This window comes from Bombyx mori, chromosome W (assembly GCF_030269925.1).
Source record: "Bombyx mori chromosome W, ASM3026992v2".
NCBI classification, from domain to species: Eukaryota; Metazoa; Arthropoda; class Insecta; order Lepidoptera; family Bombycidae; genus Bombyx; species Bombyx mori.
The window spans coordinates 8,541,946-8,564,203 of NC_085135.1; the positions used below are offsets into that span (position 1 = coordinate 8,541,946).

A 22,258-nucleotide genomic window follows, 5' to 3' on the forward strand; every position below is an offset into this window, starting at 1 on the left:
AGAGGCGGCGCGCCACCTGATCGGGACCCCCGACGTTTGGAAGCAGCCGGCTCAAAGAGCCGGCCGTCGCCATCAGTCGAGGGCCCAACTTCTCAAAGTGAGCGCGGAAATTCCACCGACCATCCAGTTCGAGGCCGAGGTACCGAAGACCGGTCACCCCGACCCCGACGCGGACGCCTCCGATCACGAGGTGGGCACCCAGAGGCGGCGCTCGTCCCGGCCCGTGAAATAACAGGGCCTGGGTTTTGTCGAGCGCCACCTCGAGCCCCAACCGTCGGATCCTAGTGACGACGTGTGCCACGCCTGCGCACGCCAGACGGGCAGACTCCCGGTAGTCCCTTCCCGGAGCCACGACCAACGTGTCGTCCGCGTAACAAATTACGCTCAGCCCGGGGAGGGGACCCCGTATGACGCCCCGCAGGACCCAGTCGTAGCCGATGTTCCACAGCAGGGGGCCCAGGACAGACCCCTGTGGAACACCGCGCTCGACGGGGAAGCGGTACATCGCCCCACCGTGTCCGATGCACTGGATCGACCTGCCCTCGAGGTAGGAGCCGATCAGTCGGCGGAGGTATGCGGGGACGCCGTGATACTCCAGGGCTTTTGGGCCCGCGCCGCACTACCGTCGTCCAGGCCTCTTCCATATTGGCCGGGGCAGGGGGCAGTGGGCGGGGCTGGGGGGTCGGGGCCGGTTTGGCGGCGTTGACGCCCCCCTTCTTCTCATTTCGGCTCCTGCCGGGCCCCGCCTTCGCAGGCTGGGACGGGGCAGGAGCAGTCGTCTTAGTCTTCCGCTGGCCGGTGACTGGTGCTCCTGAGGGGGCGGGTTTTGGTGCCCCCGTATTTTGTTGGTTCCGCGATGGTCCAGGCTTGGCCGGAACAGCAGCCGAGGCGACCGGGCGTGCCGCAGGTGTCGCGCCTTTTGTAGGGCCGCCATACGTTCTGACGGCCACTGTTTTCCGGGGTGCTGGCACGGGCGCACTGCCTTTCGCCTCATGGGCGAGGGGCGGCCTCGCACCCTGGAGCTGCGTGCTTCCTGTATGAGGAGCTGCCGCCTCAGCTCCTCGACCTCAGTGAGGCCTTCTGCTTCGGGCGGAGGAAGGACAGGGGCCGAGCTGCGTTGCCGCTCAATGAGGTCGGCAACCATCGTTCGCAACTCGGCCATGTCCACTCTAAGTTGCCCATTCGCCGCCTGAAGTTGGCCATTCTCGGCCGATACTTGCTCGAGGCGGGTGTGCAGCAGGGCCACTTCCTGCCGCAAGCCCGCCGTCTCCACGGTTGTGGTGCGGTCCACAACGTCCTGCAGCCTCTCCTCCAGTGTGGCGGCCACCGATTTCATGGCCGACACTTCGGTGCCCTTGAGGCCTCCAGTCGATTTGGCTGCAATAGTCGCAACTATTTTGCCAACTATCTGACAAGATCGGAGGGGGTCAGAGGGACCCACCAACGTCAGGGCTCTCTGTAGGCGCTCAATCTCTTCTAGCTTCCTTTCCTTTTTATTTTTCGCCTCACGGCAGGCGGCCCTGGACTGCGCCGAAGAGGCAGCGTCCAGTCCGCAAGACGACGGCTTGTCAAAGTCAGTGGCGGGCGGCGCCGAAGCAGCCGCCGGCCCTTCCGCCAACGCCATGTACTTGGCGCTGGCAGGCTCTCCTTCCGACGAGTCGGACTGAGCGGAGGATGCCGGCTGTCGAGCCGACTTCCGCTTCCGCCGTGTCCGCTGTTGGGTGCTGTCCACTAGCAGCGCTGGCGTCTCCCGCCCACTAGACGCGTCGCCCCTCGCGGAGCTCCGCGCCGAGTGCAACGAGATCAAACTCTCGCAGCGCTCGAGTAGCACGGTTGGGACTCTGTCCCTTACGCGACCCGTGCTGTCGCCCCCTTCCTCGTGGCAGTGTGTGCCCCCCCCCAGAAACGGTGGGGCAGCGTGCGGCCGATCGCTCGACCGCACGGAGGGATTCTCCCCACGCGGAGCGGGAGGTACCCTCCTGGGGTAATAAGTTCTTCACAGGTGCCATTTTTCATTTTTCCTTTTTGATTAACCAGGGGTCGGTCCCCTGGGGTCTGGTTGGTACCCTTGGGACTGGACTCCCTCCAGCCATTCATCCCATCGCCGGGCACCAGAACTTAGGATTGGGGCATTTTTTAAAGAGGTTTACGTCCTCGCGGCCCCGTGCCTCGCGGCAGCGGCCCCCGTCCCCCACGCGGTGGGGATTACGGGTTGGCCGGCGGCCCGCCGAGTGCAACGAGCAACACGACAGACCACCGCCCGACGCTCAAAAGAGCAACAACGACGAAGCCACGCCGGTATACCGGTACCCCCCTCTGGAGGGCGTGCCCCTGTAGCCGAAGCCGGGGACATGGCGACCAGCGGCCGGAAGATGCGTAAGCAACGCCGGCTCACTTCTCCATCGAAGGGCAGGCCAAAAGTGGCCCACCACCACCCGTGGGTTAGGTCCGAAACGGGTCGGACGTTACCCGAAAAAATAAAAAGGGGAAGAAGGGGGAAGAGAGAGGGAGCCCGAGCGTCTCCAGGAGGAACACCCTTCAGCGAGTGAAGGGCGTGGAGAGCCCGCAACTCCCCCTGCTGGTTTTGGTCCGCGTCATCCGATCTCTTTCGTTGCAAGGCCTAACTAGGCTACCCTACTCCTACACCTAACCTACCTCCCTAACACCTAAGAATCCTTGCAACGAAAAAGATCGGACGATACCCCTGGGAGTGGGACTGTTCCCAGAGGATCCCGTTATCCGCCACCTACGGACGCGCCCGGTGGAAGTCCAGCAAAACTTCCCCACAGACGGAGCCCCCGGCCACGCAGAGTGCGCGCCGGGGGGCCCGCCCAGGTCCCTCGGGGCTGCTATTCTACCCGCAATTTCACTCTTTTTCGGATTAGAAACAGTTATTTCCGTTAAAAGTTTTTGTAGGCAGGTTTCTATTCTGAGGGAGAATTGATTGACGGTCTCCTGGTTTCTTTGCTTACAATCTTGCAAGTCGGTGAGCAGGTGTGCGTAATGTTTCCGCTCACCGAATTGATTTTTCAGAAACTCTTTAAGAGATGACCATGACTCGAAATCTTTAATTGCACAGGCGCTTTCGGCTTTACCTTCTAATTGGCTTAAGATGTATTTAAAAACTATATCATCCTGCTGAGGCGATGTTAAAGATATAGCGCTATCGCAGTTTCTTAAAAATGCTGTTAATTTTTCTCTATCACCATTAAAAGGTTTTATGAATTTCAGAACCACATTTAACGCAACCTCCTCATCAACCCTTTGCTCTCTGACATCTTTCTTCGAATCTGATTTTGACATTTTACACTAATTTTATAAAAATATTAAATAAAGAAACCAACCCACGGGATATTAGTTGTATAGTTTATTTGCAATGGCCAGGAATACGTGGGCGATACCTACAGCGCGCTTTGTTTAGACTAAGTACGATTGATAAGAACGACCTCGGATCAAGTTTCTGCCTCTTATGAATTAAAATTAATATAGTTCTATTTTTTAAACGTCTAAAGTTATAACACTGAACAATATTAATTGCACAAAACTACAAAGGTTAATTGGTGATGAAAATAACACTGACAGGAACAGCTTACAGGAACTCTTCGTGATAGTTTCAGGATGCATGGCATACGCTTACCATGTACGATTAGATCAGGAACTGGAGATCACCGTCGATTCGGTGCTGGATATGAGAGTCAGGTGTGCCAAAAGGATTCCTGACTATTGGATACCGCTTCACGGTGTTGCAGGAACTTGAAGAGTAGAGAGTATATATATCTCGGTATAATGAGTTCGGGTCCGGAAACTTCTTTCTTTCACTTCTGGATGCAACTTTAGTACTTTTATAAATTTCACTTCACAGGTTTCTTGATATAAAGTTCCTTCTGGGTTAAGGACACTGGGATATTCGCATCCCACCGCTGCCACCAAATGTTAGAATTGAAACTAGGAACTTCTTTTTAAAAAACACTTTTAATACTCCCTAGACTAAATTTATAGTATTTATAGGGAAAGTGAGGAAAACTCGGTATACGTCCCACTCCGATGAAAGTCTGACCCGAACTGCTTTAAAAAGCTAGCTAGAAATCATCATCGGGAATAAATGCTGATATTGATGTTTGGTAAGCATTATTGTATGCTATGTAGGGATATACATACATAACAGTGCGAAGAGCCAGATTCTGCTGGGCCTGTAACTTCACCTGACATGACCTGCGGGATGAGGTGATACCAGGCCGCAGCTGCGTACGTGATACGGGAACGGACATACGTCTTATAAATGCCGAGCTTAGTCCTGACCGGCAACCTGGAGGCCAACACCGGCCGGAGGAGGAATCTCGCATAGCGAGCGGCCGCCAACGCCGACATGGCGTGGGCGGTCATCCTCAAACTCCGGTCGATATCGACCCCCAAGTACCGGACGCTGGATCTAAACTCGACATTAGCGCCACGGAGACTGAGCTGTCCCGGGACGACTCTTGTGCGGACCGGACCGAAGAGAATAGCCGCGGTCTTCCCCACGTTGACCGCGACCCTCCATCGGTCCAGCCACTGGGGCAGTAAGTCCAATAACCTCTGCATCCTCGAAATGGCCGCAGAGGGGAAGTTGGATGACGCGAAGTAGGCGCTGTCGTCGGCAAACAGCGCCAACTTCACGTCGGCTTCCCACGCTTCGAGGTTGCCCTCGAGCGTGGGAATGTCGTTGGTATAGAGAGCGTAGAGGAATGGTGCCAGGACGCTCCCCTGCGGAACTCCGGCCGTGACTGGGCGCACCGACGACTTAGCGCCCTCGACCGCGACAAGGAAGGATCTTCCCTCCAGGTACGACCCCAGCAGTCGCACGTAGGCGTGCTGGAGGTCCGTGTTCTGCAACAGCTTGTAGATCAGTCCCGCATGCCAGACACGGTCGAAGGCCTTCTCGATGTCGAGAAAGACTGCGGCCGTGTACTGGCGCGCGTTGGACCGATCCGCCAAGTGATGCATAACGCGGACCAATTGCAGCGTTGTCGAGTGACCGCTACGAAACCCGAATTGCTCGGGTCTGAGAAGGATGTGCGGCGACACCCTTCTCAGCAGCAGCCGCTCGAACAACTTGCCCACGTGCGACAGCAGCGTGATCGGACGATAACTGGAGGGATTTCTCCTGTCCTTGCCGGGTTTGGGCAAGGCGATAACCTTGCCCAATTTCCAAATTCCCGGGAAGTGTCCTGTGGACAGAATGGAGTTGAACAGCCGTGTCATATATGACACGACCGTTTCAGGGAAGTGGAAAAAAGCGAGGGAGGGAATACCGTCCTCGCCCGGCGCCTTGCGCCTCTTCATCCGCTTGACGATGAGGCGCAATTCGTTGGGAGTGATGAGATCACCATCTCCCAACGGTGGCACCGGGGAGGAGAGTAGGCTTGCTACGCTCTCTTCCACCGATTGGTGGAATGCGGCCTCTGAGGGTGCAGAGTCATTTGGAGCGAACTGCCGCTCCAGCATTTCGGCCAGGATATCGGCGCGGGCCTGAGCCGAGAAGCATCGGTTGCCCCTCTCGTCCACGAGTGGACAAGTCCTCTAAAGAGCTCCCAGTCGATCTTCGGTCGTAGGGGCGAGGTCGCAACCCGGGTGAGCCCCATTCCCAGTGTCACCAGGATAGGGAGATGTGGGGTACCCAGGTCGTACAGTGCCTCGATCGTTACGGGGCAACGTAGCCCCTTGTGCACACACACATCCAGCACATCGGGCTGATAGCGCGCGGCGGTCGGGATGTGTGTGGGTTCGTCGGGGCCGACCACGGAGTAGTCGCCCCTATCGGCATTTTCTAACAGCCGCCTGCCCACTGCTGAGTTAAGTCGGGAGCCCCACGCGACGTGCTTCGCGTTGAGGTCCCCGACCAGCAGAGCTGGGCGGCTGTCGTGATTCAGGGCCCGTCTTATGTCCTCAGGGTGAAATTCAGGCCCCGGGGGTCTATACGTGGTATAAATCCGCATATCTCCCCCCGAGGTGTGTACCCTCACACCGACCGACCTTGTCGATGTGAAGGACAGCAAATCCAACTGATCATGCACCACGTCCCGCCTGACGAGGGCCGCAGTGCCCCTGAACGGCCGCCCGGCAGGGGTAAGCTCGTCACGTCGGTACATGAAGTAGTTTGGAATCCTGAACGCATCCTGAGGACGTAGCTTGGTCTCGCCCAGGAGCACAACCTCTGGGTTGTACTCCCGGGCGAGAACAAGCAGCTCGTTTTTCCGGGACTTTATCCCGTCGGGGTTCCAATAGATGATGCGAAGCTCTTGGCTAGCCATTGAGCCTCGCCATCAACTGGTAGAACCCCGACAGGATAGCCCAGGGGCTGGTACCCGAGGCGATCTCACGGATTACTCCGGAGATCACCTCGGTCAAGTTCTCCCACAATCCGAGTAGCCATGCAGCGAACCCGGCAGGCTGCGGTGCCTGTCGGTCGCTGCGCCGCTCGCGCTGTGGGCGGGGGGGGAGAGGAGGCTGAGATGTGCCCGAGATGGCTTGTTGAGCCTGGGGCAGTGGAGTCGTTCCCGATTGTAAGTTCGGTTGCGAAGTTGGGTCGATTGGGGGGTTTACGTCCACCTCCATTGTTGTCGAAAATGCGGGAGCCGGTGCAGCAGGAGCACTCACCACTGCATCCCGTTGAGCTCTCTTTTTTTGTTTTTTTTTTAACTTTTTAAGTCGATTTTTTTTTGTTTTCGGACCTGATATCGGAAGGGCTTGTATTCCAGCACGGGCTGGGGCGCTATTTTTCGAGTGGGGCGGTCTACTTGCAGCTTGTGAACCACGTGGGGTAGGAATAGGTATACCCCGCCGCGGAGCGTTGGCCTCTGCCATCAGCGTTGCCGCAGATGAATTGGCCTCCACTGACACGGCGGAGGGGATGGGTGAGGACGGGGGAGGGGGTTGGGGCTGGGAGGATTTCCCTTTCCCTTTCCCCTTCCCCTTCGGAATGGGAGCTACAGAGGGAAGAGCTGTGTTCCCGGGTCGAGGCACCGTTGGCGCAGGAGGAGGGACGGTTACTCCCATCATCCTGGCCTTTTTGCGGTAGACCGGACACCGCCAAGTTACTTTCCACCGGAACGATCCTTAGGGGTGACCGCGGCCGAAGGCCCGGACGAACTGCCCGCACCGGGTCCCATCGGGGCCATACGGATTGCAGGTGTTGGTGTTGGTATATGAACTTCCGGCATTGCCTGTCGTCCCTTATGAGACGGGCCGGGTGTGCTGATAGTTGGGGGTGGGTTCCCCCCCGACATGATTTGGCCGAACTATGAACGGCCACTACGGCTGCCGGTACATCCGTACTACTTACTATTGGTGACAAACGACCGACTCACCTTATTACGTAGGTATACTATAATTAAATTAGTCAACTAGAATTAATATATGAAAACGAATGGAAGTGTGCAAGGTAGGAACTAACTAATGGGCCCGAGCCACGCTCAGGCACCCTCCGCGACCGGCTTGCCGAGTTGTACGTGGGTAAAACAACTATTAAAAGAACAGTAAATAAAACAAACAAAACTAACTTACCCTCAGGAGCTCCAACTCGATCGGCTTATATAAAAAAAATAAAAAACTAGTAGTAAAAAGAAACTAGGATTCCACCCCAACTTTAAATAAGAGGGGGATAGAATACTATCAGCTAAACTAATTAATTTAATAAATATGAGAAAATTAAATTAATAATTAATAGAAAAGAAAAAATTAATGATAATAAAAATAAAATAAAATCAACCGGCCACGACGGGAGAACCCACAGTACGTCCCGTGGAAAGCGAAAGAAAAAGATCACAAAATTATAAACTAATAATAAGTAAAACTGGACTGAACTACTACTAAAATGGTCACTTATGAAAGTCGGTCGGTTTACCAGTAAAGGTCATACGGAATTTACTAAAAACACAATTTGTAATTTACTAAAAAAAAAAATTAAAGTTATGGAGGGTATATCTAAATTTATAACTAATTTAATTGTACGGGGAACGCGAGGAGTGAAGTTGTGTGATTTGTTTTATTTTGTCTATTTAGTGTTTCTTCAGGTTTAAATGTGTAATAATGGTGGTTTATTAACTGTTTAATATCTGTGAAAGTGCACAAATGTGGGAAAATGAAACAAAGCTGCTGGACGTAACTTCTCGGGTTCCTCCAAAAAGTCCACTGAAAAAATCTCAGTAAATGACCACCATTTTACTGCGATTATATTTCATCCCATATCATCTCATTTCATTAAATTTCATCCCAGTTGATTAATGTCTCAAATTAATCATCTTCATTTCATTTCACTCCATATTATCATTTTTCATAAAATTAAGAAAATAAAGTAAAATAAGACATGACTTAAAGGTCTTAGTTACCAGGTCATAAAATCTCTTAAAAAAAATAATTTAACTGTACATAAATTGCCACAGTGGCGCTAGTGGGCAGTTGGAACTAACTACCCTATAATAATAATTACTAATTACTACTAATAATAAATTTAATTAAATCTTAGGTTAATTGTATGAATAAAAAGGAAAAGAGCAATTAAATTAGAAAATGACAAATAACAATAGAACTATATAGGGACTAATCTTATTAACCTAAGCACGGAACTAAATACGGGGTTCCCGACGCCGCCGCAAACCACCACCATAGTTCAGCTACGCGAGTTTAATAACAGCCCCTCCTGACCCCGAAGGGTAGGGGAGGACTGGGAACGGACACAGATGGGATGTTTTTCGTCACGTGATTACGTCATTAGGCCGTTTTTCGTCACGTGGTGATCCCACTTCTGATGTTGGAGTATTTCCACTTTCGGGTAGTGACATGGTAAGCGGGCGGTCTTCGTAACTCAATAAAACCAGAAATGAACTCAGAGCGTATATTACGCAGGAGAGTTCCGTCCGACACGGCGACTCGCTCGCTTCTGAGCTCGAGAGACAACAACGGAGCGTTTTTATAGCAAGGTATCGTGGTGGGACGATGTTGTTTACGACTCTTATCTTGCACATGTTGTTTTCGATGAATGCTTGCACGTGTTGTTTGTCGTCCCATCTTTATTAGCCATGAACTAATGGTTTATAAAAAAACACGCGCCGACACGGCCATCCTGCTCATGACGCGTCCCTGCGTCAAAATGATATACTTCATATTTGGGGAGCTTAACGACAAAGGGAAGATCTTCCACCGAGCGGGTCATATTGCTCGGTAGACCGACGGTCCGAATGTTGTTGTTCGGAACTTGTATATATGCAAGCTTATCTTGAAAATGTCGTAAGCGAGATTCAGGCATCTGTCAATTATCTTGCGTTGTATGATGGCTACCCGCCACATCACTCCCCTCCGAGACTGGAGGTCGTGTCATATTTAGTTATCGTTGTCCGTGCTGAGATTAGCTTGCAAGTGCCAGTGCTGCTCGAAGTTTGCGGTGAGTCGAATCTGAGCTTGAATGCTGCGCGATGAGGCAGTGTAGGTGCGTGCCGTAGGGCCAGGAAGCGCGGTGAGTCGGCTGCGATGGTCCTGTTGAGGCTGCGATGCTGGCTTACTGTGGGACGACTGTCGATGACTTGCTTTTATCTGCGAGAATGCGGGGATTGTGGTAGCCGAAGTTCTTGATGCGCTGATGATGAATCAGAAGGTTGCGTGTTCACATCACGTCAGGGTCACCAGTTTGGAGAGATATACGACAAAGGGAAGATCTTCCACCGAGCGGGTGATATTTGCTCAGTAGACCGACGGTCCGAATGCTGTCGTTCGGAACTTGTATATATGCAAGCTTATCATGAAAATGTCGTAAGCGAGATTCAGGCATCTGTCAATTATCTTGCGTTGTATGATGGCTACCCGCCACATATATATAATATATATTAATTTACTACTATTATCGACCAGAAGTGAGGTAGTTAACAAAAAGAAATAAATAACACAGAACTGGCCTAATTATATTTCACTGAATTAACAAAACTTTTAACAAAATGATTTCAATTTACTATTAACGAAAACTGTTAAAATTACACAAGTCCCAAACATGTTTCAACAAGAACCGCACACACGAACACCACGCACAAAAAAGAGGCAAAGGCGCAGGCAAGGAATCGTTTTTATAGTTTTAGCGCTGGCTCTCGGTCGGGGGTTGCCTGAACTCTATAAAAATATTATAATACAATATAAAATAAAACACGGTTTTAATTTTTTATTTTTTAGTTGAATTTCAATTATTTTTTTTAATATTTAATTTTCGTCGGTTCTTAATAAGTATACCAAATTTCGAGATAATCCGACGTTTTGAAGGGGGTCAAAATCATATTCAAAGATTCCGTTATCCACAGATTCGGTAGAATCTGGGTTCAAGTTCCGTTCAAAAGTCCCGTTGTAAACGGAGCGCCAGACTACCGACTGTGTTTACTGTAAGCAGAACGGTTTTTTGAGGTTGCGAAATTTTATTTAATTCTACGGTACTTCTGGTTCCTAAATTGTATATTATATCAATCACTCACAGCTTTATTTTACTGATATTAACTAGTAATATCAATTGCAACAATTAATCTACTTGAAATTATTAATTTTATCACCACAAACTATAGCTCGCTCAAAAATTTCGATCCTGACTTTTTTTCGATGCAAAAAGTGACATGCCACAGACTATAAATAATTCGAGAATACATGGTAATCTACGGCCGCCAGGGTGCGCTGGAATTATTCCTACGTTTTTAATGGATTTTATGACCTGGTAACTGAGACCTTTAAGTCATGTCTTATTTTAATTTATATTCATATTTTTACCTATGAAAAATGATATTATGGAGTGAAATGAAATGAAGATGATTAATTTGATCCACAGATTCGGTAGAATCTGGCGCCAAGTTCCGTTCAAAAATCCCGTTATAAACGGAGCGCCAGACTACCGACTGTGTTTACTGTAAGCAGAACGGTTTTTTGAGGTTGCGAAATTTTATTTAATTCTACGGTACTTCTGGTTCCTAAATTGTATATTATATCAATTACTCACAACTTTATTTTACTGATATTAACTAGTAATATCAATTGCAACAATTAATCTACTTGAAATTATTAATTTTATCACCACAAACTATAGCTCGCTCAAAAATTTCGATCCTGACTTTTTTTCGATGTAAAAAGTGACATGCCACAGACTATAAATAATTCGAGAATACATGGTAATCTACATAGACCTATATAGTAGGGACACGACATATTGTTCTATACGTACAATTGCTTATATAAATAGCACCCATTTTGAAGGCACACACATAAACATATATCTATCTCGTTCTTACTCAGCACTTTAACTCGCAGGAAAACAATATAACAGTATTTCAGTGCGTACATAAAATGAAACATGAATATACGTAAATGTCTCCGTCTCCGTCTAATGAGGCCGAAAATCCGCCATGTTTAGCGCGCCAAATGTCATTGTCACGTCAGTTCGGCCGTCTGTTTTGGGTTGTACATTATTTATTGACTTTGATATCGATTTAATATGATTGCTTATATAAAATTTCTAATTTTATAATTCTTAAAACATACAAAAATAATAATTAAAACATATTTTATAGGATCTCAAGAAAGTCGATGCCCCAAAACTATTATCTATATATATTTAAATTCATTATGGAGCCCTCATCCGAAACATAGATATAATATAACATATATACTTAATATAACATATAACATATATATATACTATAACACAGATAACATAGATAACACAGATAACATATAATACAGATAACACTTAATATATTTGAATCCGAAATATCGGACACCATTTTTCGGTCGGAATCTATTCATCATGACACTAATCATAAATACCTCTTTAAAATATGTCATCAAAACATATTTAGACATTCTGTTTAGATATTTCGGGAAAAAGGCTACCGACAAAATGTCGGAACTATTTAAATAAAATAGTTTTATTCCGCAGTGAGTAAAACACTATTGTAAATTCGTTAAATATTTTTTAATTAAGTGATTTTAGAGAGGAAGTCACAAGGAATGACGTCTGTAATTTCATTAACGAATAAATGTTCTGTAGGTGTTTTTTTTTATCAGGCGGTCCCTTGATAAGCTTAAAATTTGCGTGCGGTGCGGTAGTGCGATGCACCTTCCTTGAGGTGCGCTGCGGTAGTGTGTTACGGACTTTAGAGTCAGCAAAACAATTAAAATAGATTGTAATAGTCTAAGAAAAACACGTACTCAAAATACGATAACATTCAGCATGCTAGAAATGGGCTGATGGCACTGTACTATGCCATATCTTTATGTTTTGCGGCAAACGACAACTTTATAAAATCAGTGTAGCAAATTTTAAAAATCGTCATATCGTTTACTTGGAAAATTTGAAGCACGAGCTCGTCTTAGATTTCACATAATATCTAAATCATATCATCTTTGCACATAACAATATACTTACTTCCTATTAAAGTATAAATTCTACAAATACATTCATACTCAACAATATTTAAAATAAAATAAGCCAAGAACGTTTATCGATAAAACCTACTAACATTAAAATCTTCTGGGCAGCACTAAAACCGCCATGTTTTGTGGCCAGATGACGTCACAGTGGCACGAATTTTTTGTTGACGTTTCATTTCCATACGTTTCCTACTTCAGTGGTAATCTACGGCCGCCAGGGTGCGCTGGAATTATTCCTACATTTTTAATGGATTTTATGACCTGGTAACTGAGACCTTTAAGTCATGTCTTATTTTAATTTATATTCATATTTTTATGACAAATGATATTATGGAGTGAAATGAAACGAAGATGATTAATTTGAGACATTAATCACCTGGGATGATATGGAATGAAATATAATCTCAGTAAAATGGTGGTCATTTACTAAGATCTCAGTGGACTTTTTGGAGGAAATTGAGAAGTTACTTACAGCGGCTTTGTTTCATTTTCCCACATTTGTGCACTTTCACAGATATTAAACAGTTAATAAACCACCATTATTACACATTTAAACCTGAAGAAACACTAAATAGACAAAATAAAACAAAGCACACAACTTCACACTTCGCGTTCCCGCCAAAAAGTCATTATTCCTACATAAACTGTAGCTTCAAGGGGATAGTTTGCAGTTCTTATTGAACGGTTTATACATTATATTATAATGTTAATGTTGTTACTGTTAGTGGTTGCGCTGGTTTAACGGCCGTTTTCAATAACGTATCTGAGTTTTCGGATAGATAGCTATCTCCGAATATCAGCAAGAGCGTATCTATCCTTAGTTTGCGTTTCACAATCACGGATAAGTGCTATCTCTCTTTAACCAACAGTAGATAGCTTCTTCCCTCCGATTTATCCGAGCCTCTTGATACGTTTCGTTCTACTACAAATACGAAACAACATCAGGATCAAGACTTATTTTATTTTATTCTAAATTATAACTATAATGTAACCAGCATATTGTAGACTATCATAAACACATTTGTTTATAACAAAAAGTAATAAAAACATATGTAGATTTTTTTAAATTGGACGTATTGCTATTTTTATCCTAGTCGAAATTATGAAACGAAACGTTTTGACAGTCCGTTTGCCAATAAGCAGTGATCAGTTTCTTTTGTTTGTTTTTCTATTGTTTACCAACTATATTAGATGATGACTTATCTCCAAAACGCTTTAAAACTTTCGTTTATAATTCTAAGTGTGTTTATAATTAAAGAGCTACAGTGAAATAAAATGAATTCTGTAAGTATCTATGAACTACATTGATAATAATAATTTTACTTTGAAAACTTTGAGTTCAAGTTTAGAAAATATATCTTTTTCAGTCAAGAAAGGCAGCACCCATGACAAAAGATGAGACGATGATTCTAGCAGAACTTGTGGCGGCGAAAAAACATTTCAATAATAAGGCAACAAATGCCACAAACAATAAATTGAAGGAGCAGGCTTGGCAAACCCTTGTAAATGATTTTAATTCGTCGATTCGTCGTTTCCCACGAACTCCATCGCAGCTTCGACTAAAATGGGAAAACTTAAAGAACGCTACGGCAACATAAGAAACAACCTTAGTAAGGTTAGTAATTATACTAATTATAGTTGATTGTTTGTCTCTAATAACACATTGATAAACATGATTTTTTCTTCAGGTTGCCGTAGTATTTGAAATAATTATGCTCTTTGTTACAGGCTGGAGGTGGTAAGGATTGCAGATGAAATTTTGGATAAAGCATGCACATTGTTGTAGGTCACATATAATATTTTTAACACTTTTACAGCCAAGCGGAAACAAGATGGAAGAAAAGAAATGCAAGGCTAGCATAGGGACAATGCATTAGCAGAATATCTAATAGCAAAAAAGAGACTTGACTTGGAAAATAAAGAAAAGGGTAGCAAAAGTTAAGTTAGATTTAGATAATTTAAAAAATTAAAAATTACTTAAAAGGAATATTAAATTTCATAAATTAAGTAGGCAATAATAATTTTATGTTAGATAGTTTTTTAAGTATATGTACAAATTCTAAATTAAATATCTTGCATGTACTAACTACCATGTAATTATCATTTTGGAAAATAAAAAATAGTCAATTATCTTTGGAGTTTATTTTATAAATTATCTTTGGAAGCAATTATTTATAAGTACATAGTTGTATTTCAGATGTAAGTTTTGAAAAATTGTTATGAACAATTATATTATTTTCCTGTAATGTATCTGCGACTGAAATTTCTGATTCTAATTCTTCTAAATTCATACTTCTGACGATATTATGCAGCATGGCAGCTATAATAACAGCTTGCATATTTTCTAGTTTTAATCTACTTTTCAATGATATACAGGGAGTCTTCTTTTACAAACACCAATGCATCTGAAAATTATACATTATTCGCTTAAATTATTTTACAATACAGTATAACAAGCTCTTAACTAAAAAAAAAGATTACCTCTCTATAGTATTTCTTGTTTTAATATGTGATTCATTTTAAATCGTTCAGATTGAGTATGTGGGTTAATTAATCATGTTAAAAGATAGGGTTGTGGGGATAGCCTCTATCGGCAAGCAAATAGCAATTTCCAAGTCCACCTTGTTATCAATGTTCTCTTGATATGTAGATAATTTATTATAATAGTGTCATATTAAATTCATATAAACACCTAAATATATAATATAAATAAATAAAAATATAATAATAATATATAATAATAATAATATAAATAAGGTAATATAAATAAGAAATACCTTTTCAATCGGAATGGTTAATTATAGTTGTATCATGAGTAGACCCAGGCCATCAAGCAACAACATTTTGAAACATCAATGATGCATTGCACACAAATTACACATTCAAAATACTCTTTTTCTATTTCTAAATTCCTCTCCTATATTTGAATCTGTAACACAAATATAAAATGTAGATGTATTAGTGTGTAATAAGAATGAAGGTAAATAGCCTACCAGGTTATTGTATTAGTATATGAATGTCATTTAGGGCACCATGGGAATCCAGCAGTATTATAGAATTCCTGTTGAGTGTGATTTTGTAACACAAAAAAAATTAGGTATAATTTTGCTATTGCTATAAACAAATATAAGTTGTAATAACGAGTACTTTTATGGTTAAAATTTATCTTACCTTTTTGACGTTACACTCAAATATGGTCTCATTAAATTAATCAATTCATTCACAACACCTTTGCTCAGAAATCTATAGTCAAATTCGTAATTATTGATCTTCGCCATGTAATTCAGACGATCTTTATTTTCCTAACCATATGATATCGGCCTCACTATCACTATCTGCATCACAATCCATTATCATTTGAAATAATTCCATATAACTATCATCACTGCTACAATATGCCAATATGAAGAGAAACAATTATTAAATTATAGCGATTTACTTTCGAAAGATAAACATGTAACCGGCCGATTTTGACAGATAAGCGAATGCCCATACTAGAGATAGCGCCGCCTACCGGAGAGTTACTTAAAACTCATATTGAAACGGAAATAAGCACGATTTGTATGAGCGTTCTATCTTTAGCAGGTTATCCGTCCTCCCGACGATGGATAGATAAATCCGATAGGAACTGCTGCCCGTCGATAGGTTATTGGAACGTAAGTAAGGACAAAAATATAGATTTGTCTATCTTTAGTAACCGAAACTAGGGATAGATAGGTTATTGAAAACGGCCGTAAAACTGTTAGTTTTAAGTTTCGAAAAATAGCAACATTTTAATTTGGTTTTGCAAATCCTGTCCCATCCCTCTCCGGCACTTTACCTACGGACGCGTGCGAGCGAGATCGTGTGGTGACATCGAGACGAAAAAATATGGCTGAACAACCGCGCGCGCGCTTCGTGTCTTTGTTATGTTAAATACGTAAATAAGTGAAATCGTTGGTGTTTCTCATCGCGAAGTGGTACGAGTCTGCAGTAAGGACTACATAAAGGTATTGTGCATCCTTCCTTTAACGCAGAACTGCCGCTTCTTATCGTTTCTTCCCGCAGTCTGTGTCCTTCATTTGCAACGACCAAATTTCAAATATTCGTTAGTTTTCTTATCTCGCGTCTACAGTTAGTATTTTAGTATATGTACTGCCGAAGCAAGTACTGTTGTTACTGTTGGAGGGACAATTTTGTTTTGTAATGTAATACCGAAATACTTCACGAGATGGCGTTACAAAAAAATCCCTTCCCAAAACTATAAAACCGTTATGATTATCTACGAATAAATAATATTTATTCGTATAATAAATAATATTTATTCGTAGGTGATTGTTTAAGATGTTATGAATATTTCAGTATTGATTTCATCAAAATAACTTGAACTGAATTCCGAAGAAAATTCTAATTAAGGCTGAGTTAAGTTTAGCTTTTTATTTAAGCCTCTTACTGTAGTTTTTAAATTACATTTATGCGGATTAATGTTTCAAAGCTTTCAGATTTCAATTTTAAGATCTGAAATAATTAAGAACAGCGTCATAGTAGCCGTCGTGGCCTAATGGATAAGACGTCTGGTGCATAATTGTTGAGGCGATGCATCGATGTTCGAATCTCAGGCGGGTACCAATTTTTCTAATGAAATACGTACTCAACAATTGTTCACGATTGACTTCCACGGTGAAGGAATAACATCGTGTAATATATATTATATATATAATATTATATATATATATATATATATATATATCTATACTAATATTATAAAGAGGAAAGATTTGTTTGTTTGTTTGTTTCGAATAGGCTCCGAAACTACTGGACCGATTTGAAAAATTCTTTTTCCATTAGAAGCCGACATTGTCCCTGATGAACATAGGCTACTTTTTTATTATTTTTTTTTATTTTTTTTTTGGTTTCATGTGTGTTTTAATGTTTCCGAAGCGAAGCGAGGGCGGGTCGCTAGTAATATTATAAAGAGGAAAGATTTGTTTGTTTGTTTGTTTCGAATAGGCTCCGAAACTACTGGACCGATTTGAAAAATTCTTTTTCCATTAGAAGCCGACATTGTCCCTGATGAACATAGGCTACTTTTTTTAATTTTTTTTTTATTTTTTTTTTTTGTTTCATGTGTGTTTTAATGTTTCCGAAGCGAAGCGAGGGCGGGTCGCTAGTCGTGTAATAAAAATCAAACCCGCAAAATTAAAATTTGCGTAATTACTGGTGGTAGGACCTCTTGTGAGTCGTGGTGTATTTCTGCCGTGAAGCAGTAATGCGTTTCGGTTTGAAGGGTGGGGTAGCCGTTGTAACTATACTGAGACTTTAGAACTTGTATCTCAAGGTGGGTGGCGCATTTACATTGTAGATGTCTATGGGCTCCAGTAACCACTTAACATCAGGTGGGCTGTGAGCTCGTCCACTCATCTAAGCAATAAAAAAAATAAAAAAACTACCGTTCACATTTGAAACAGAATTTAATTCGGTTTAAATTTGTAAAAGTTGATGTTGATTCTTATTACACTAATTAATTGAGCGTTTCATTAGCTTTTAAGCTGAGTGACTATTTATAATTTATTTTTATTCTATTGTCTATTTTTGTTAAGTAATAAATGATTTATATTATATTTATATTATATTATTTATATTATTATATTTCGCAATATATTATTTTCGTATATTAATTGCGGATTCGCAATATTATAAATATTGCTATAATGTTTAAAGTGAAATAAATAAAAAAGTAAATTGGACTCAAGATGGAACTTCACCTACGTTAAAGTGCATACATATCAACCAACATTTCTTCATTCTTTAACCTATTTGAGTGAGATCTTCAAGATCCTCCTCATAATCCCCGGACGAGAAGAGGACACTGGTCGACGTGGCGCGGTATATATGTAAGCGGGGTACCACTGGCTCACTCATCACAAGACCTCCGAAGATTTATGTCCGATTGAATTGAAACTGAGCATCGTTGTTCATTTCAAGTCATGAACGCTCACTAGGAACAGATTTTAAGGAAAGCCCCACATTTCTATTATTAATATTATTTTTTTACGAGGGCGGACTAACGTCTGTTGAGCTAACTATTTATATACATTCTAGATATAGCTACTATACTATTGTTAAGGATCTCTAAATCCCCCTCCAAACAAGTTTTTATTCTCGCCCACCACCGAGCTTCACTTCATCAAGCGATCGCGAACGCATATACATCTTTAACGATTACATACATTATCTACTACAATATTCAACCTCATTATTATTTGTTCTTCAGTTTTTATCTTTTAATATACTTGTAAATACGAGCCAAATCGTTTCATTGAAGAGTACAATAAGACATCCAGCAAGGAACATTGGTGACCCCGACGTGATCAACGTGATCAACATCAAACAGCAGGGAAGTGTCCATTCCTGATTTATATCTATTCTCATCATAAATCATCCATAAATTCATCCATAGGCCTTAGACTCGAACGAAAGTTAGCTTAATGTACTTTAAACTTTAACAAACTACCTCCATCTTAATAACTAAGAGTGAAATACAGTCAAAAGTTGATTATTACACATTAGTAAAGTCAAATATCATTTCGTAATCAATACTTCATTAAATACAACAAATTATTATAATATTACATTTTGTTAACGCTGAGATTGCAGTACAACGAGTTGTTACAATACATTTCGAAATAATTCTTTAATAACAAGCGTAAAAATTTAACATTAAATTATTCATCATACGCATTCATTTAATCATAACATTTGTTTTGAATAGTTCAATTTCTGCATTCCAGTAAACGCTTCGTGTCGCACTACGTGTGTCATTTCAAAGCCGTTCGTTCCCGCATCTGGCCGACTACACTTTATAAGACACTGCGCTGACCTTGACCCATTGTTAATTGAGGGCATTGACCGGATTGCATAATTTACGTAACATTCTATTTTAATTTTATTTATTTTTCTCGTTTGCTGTCAATTTTGTATTGCTCATTACTTTGCCATTATGTCTCATACTGAGAGATCTATCTCGCCAATCGGGAGTCTTAAACTAGATGTCCCCAGTGCAAGCACAGTAAGCACATTAAAAGAACTCAACGCTCGTCGTAGTTCCGTCAAGGGTCGTATTACTAAATATAAAAATTTATTTAATAAGATCTCAGAAACGCAGCCGGCCTTGCAGGTTGATTTGTGTATGCTTAATCAAAGATATGAAAGTTTGAGAGATATGTTTTCTAAGTTTGATGAATTGCAGACGCAGATAGAAATAATGAACACTGCTAATCTAGAAGCTGAACTAGATATAAGAGATGATATTGAGACAGATTTTTCATCACTTATCGCAAAAACTCAATTATTTTTGGAGGCTAATCAGACGCAACGCGAGGACTTTAGGCCCGCAAATTCTGAGATTTGTTCCAATTGTTCAAACCCAAGTCAACATAATAATATATCAGGCTTCAAATTGCCTACTATAAAAATTGCGAACTTTGACGGCACTTACTTTAAATGGCTAGAATTTCGAGACACTTTTACTTCATTGATCCACAGCAACAACAGAATTGAATCAGTACATAAATTTCATTACCTCAACTCTTATCTTGAAGGAGAGGCTGCTCACGTCATCAGCAATCTCGAAGTTAGTTCTGCCAATTATGATGAAGCCTGGCAACTTCTTTGCGAGAGATACAACAACGAAAAGCAACTGATAAGCAATCATTTAAACTCGCTCTGTAACCTTCAGCCCGTGTCTCGCGATTCATCTAAAGATTTAAATTTTTTAATCGATCACATTTCGAAAAACTTACGGGCTCTCAACACCCTGGGCGAACCAACGGCGTCGTGGGATACGCTAGTAATACATCTGGTCACTTCAAAACTCGATAGTAGCACTAATTTTAAGTGGGAGGAGCACAGGAGCAATTTCAAGAGATCACCTTCTCTTAAAGATTTTTTTTGTTTCCTGAAAGCTCGAGCCGATATTTTGGAATCAATACAATTGAATAGGACAGAGCGCGCTTCAATTAATAAACGTCCGCTAAATTCCTTCGATTTGAGCAAAGGTCAACGGCCTCAAACAAGATCATTTGTGATTTCAGCTGGCCAATCCTCCTCCTCGTCGACTTCCATATGCGTCCTGTGCGGTGGTGATCATCGCTTATATGATTGTGCGACCTTCTTGGCAAAATCAATCGCTGACAGGACCGCCGGGGTGGTGAGGTTAAGACTATGTTTTAACTGCCTACGCAAGGGGCATTCAGTACAACAATGTAGGTTAGGTCCTTGTTACATTTGCAAATTATTTCACAACACCCTACTACATAGGGATAATTCTCAGGCTGCAAATATATCCAACGTTCAAGCACAAAGCTCGACAACCGAGGCGGGGTCTGAGGGTGAGCAGGCTACGTGCAATAGCGCTGTCAGTATGTCAGTGGGTTCCAAATCAAATGTACTTCTTTCAACGGCGATGGTCGAAATATACAATCCAAACACAAGACATCATGTCACGGCTCGTGCACTTCTAGACAGCGGCAGTCAGTCGTCCATTATTACAGAGAATTTAAAATTGAAATTACAGTTAAGTTCTTTACCGACTAAATTAAACATTATAGGGATTGGTAATCAAAACACATGCTTGAAGTCGTTGAATCGTTGCAACATAGTGTTGGCCTCAAAGTGTAACGATTATAATATTGAAACTTCATGTTTAGTGCTGCCTCAAATTACAACCAACCTACCTAATAAGACAGTAGATATTTCAGAAATACAACTTCCATATCATTTAAAACTTGCAGATCCTAAATTCAATTATTCGGCACCTATTGATTTACTAATAGGAGCCGATATTTTTTGGACTTTAATTGAACCGCGACAAATTTCTTTAGGAACCAACAAGCCCGTTATGCATAAATCCAAACTAGGTTGGATATTATCTGGTCCAATCTCAACCAGTCAAAACAATCACAAGAATTCTGTACATTGTAATTATGCTTTTATTCAATCGCGCGAGTCGAGAGTTTCAAATAGGTCTCTTAATGAGCAACTAGCTAAGTTTTGGGAAGTTGAGCAAGTACCTCAATACGATTCCCTCAAAACAGACGAAGAAATAGAATGTGAAAATCATTACGTTGCTAACACATATCGTAATGATGAAGGCAGGTTTTGTGTGAGATTGCCGTTAGTTTCAGAGCCCACTTGCTTAGGCGACTCATTCACACTAGCTAGAAACCAGTTCTTGTCATTGGAGAGACGTTTGTCAAAAAACAGTGACCTTAAAAATTTATATTCGCAGTTTATACATGAATACTCTGTGCTAGGCCATTTGTCTGAGTCGGAGATATTGATTCCTCGGCAATCTTATTTTATACCTCACCACGCGGTACTGAAACCATCTAGCGAATCAACCAAGCTGCGCGTCGTATTTAATGGTAGTGCGAAGACAACATCTGGATTTTCCATAAACGATTTATTAATGGTTGGCCCAAATATACAAGATAAACTTTTTAACATTTTGCTTCGATTTCGTCAATACACCTACGTAATATCAGCTGATATAGAAAAGATGTACCGACAAGTACAAATACAAAACAATGACCGCGATTTGCAAATGATACTTTGGCGTGATACAAGTACGGAGGCACTGAGATCACTGCGGCTCAATACAGTTACCTATGGCCTTTCTAGTTCAAGTTTCCTGAGCACACGTTGTTTGTGGCAGTTGGGCGAGGACTCTTGTGAACCTAAAATTAAAAATATTATTCAGAACGACTTCCTGGTGGACGACATGCTCACCGGAAGTGACAGTGAGACTGAGCTACATTATATTAAAAAAACCGTAGAGAGTACATTAGCA

General features: G+C 42.4%; 2 long non-coding RNA genes across 2 annotated transcripts; one reads left to right on the plus strand and one right to left on the minus strand.

The window, feature by feature from the left end:
- Positions 1-13,608: 13,608 nt before the first annotated feature.
- On the plus strand, positions 13,609-14,260 carry LOC134201797 (uncharacterized). Its single transcript, XR_009977058.1, has 3 exons — positions 13,609-13,713; positions 13,797-14,044; positions 14,158-14,260. It is a non-coding gene; the product is annotated as an uncharacterized LOC134201797 (long non-coding RNA).
- Positions 14,261-14,556: 296 nt separating this feature from the next.
- On the minus strand, positions 14,557-15,899 carry LOC134201798 (uncharacterized). Its single transcript, XR_009977059.1, has 3 exons — positions 15,601-15,899; positions 15,207-15,358; positions 14,557-14,834 (listed from the first exon to the last, which is right to left on the minus strand). It is a non-coding gene; the product is annotated as an uncharacterized LOC134201798 (long non-coding RNA).
- Positions 15,900-22,258: the final 6,359 nt, after the last annotated feature.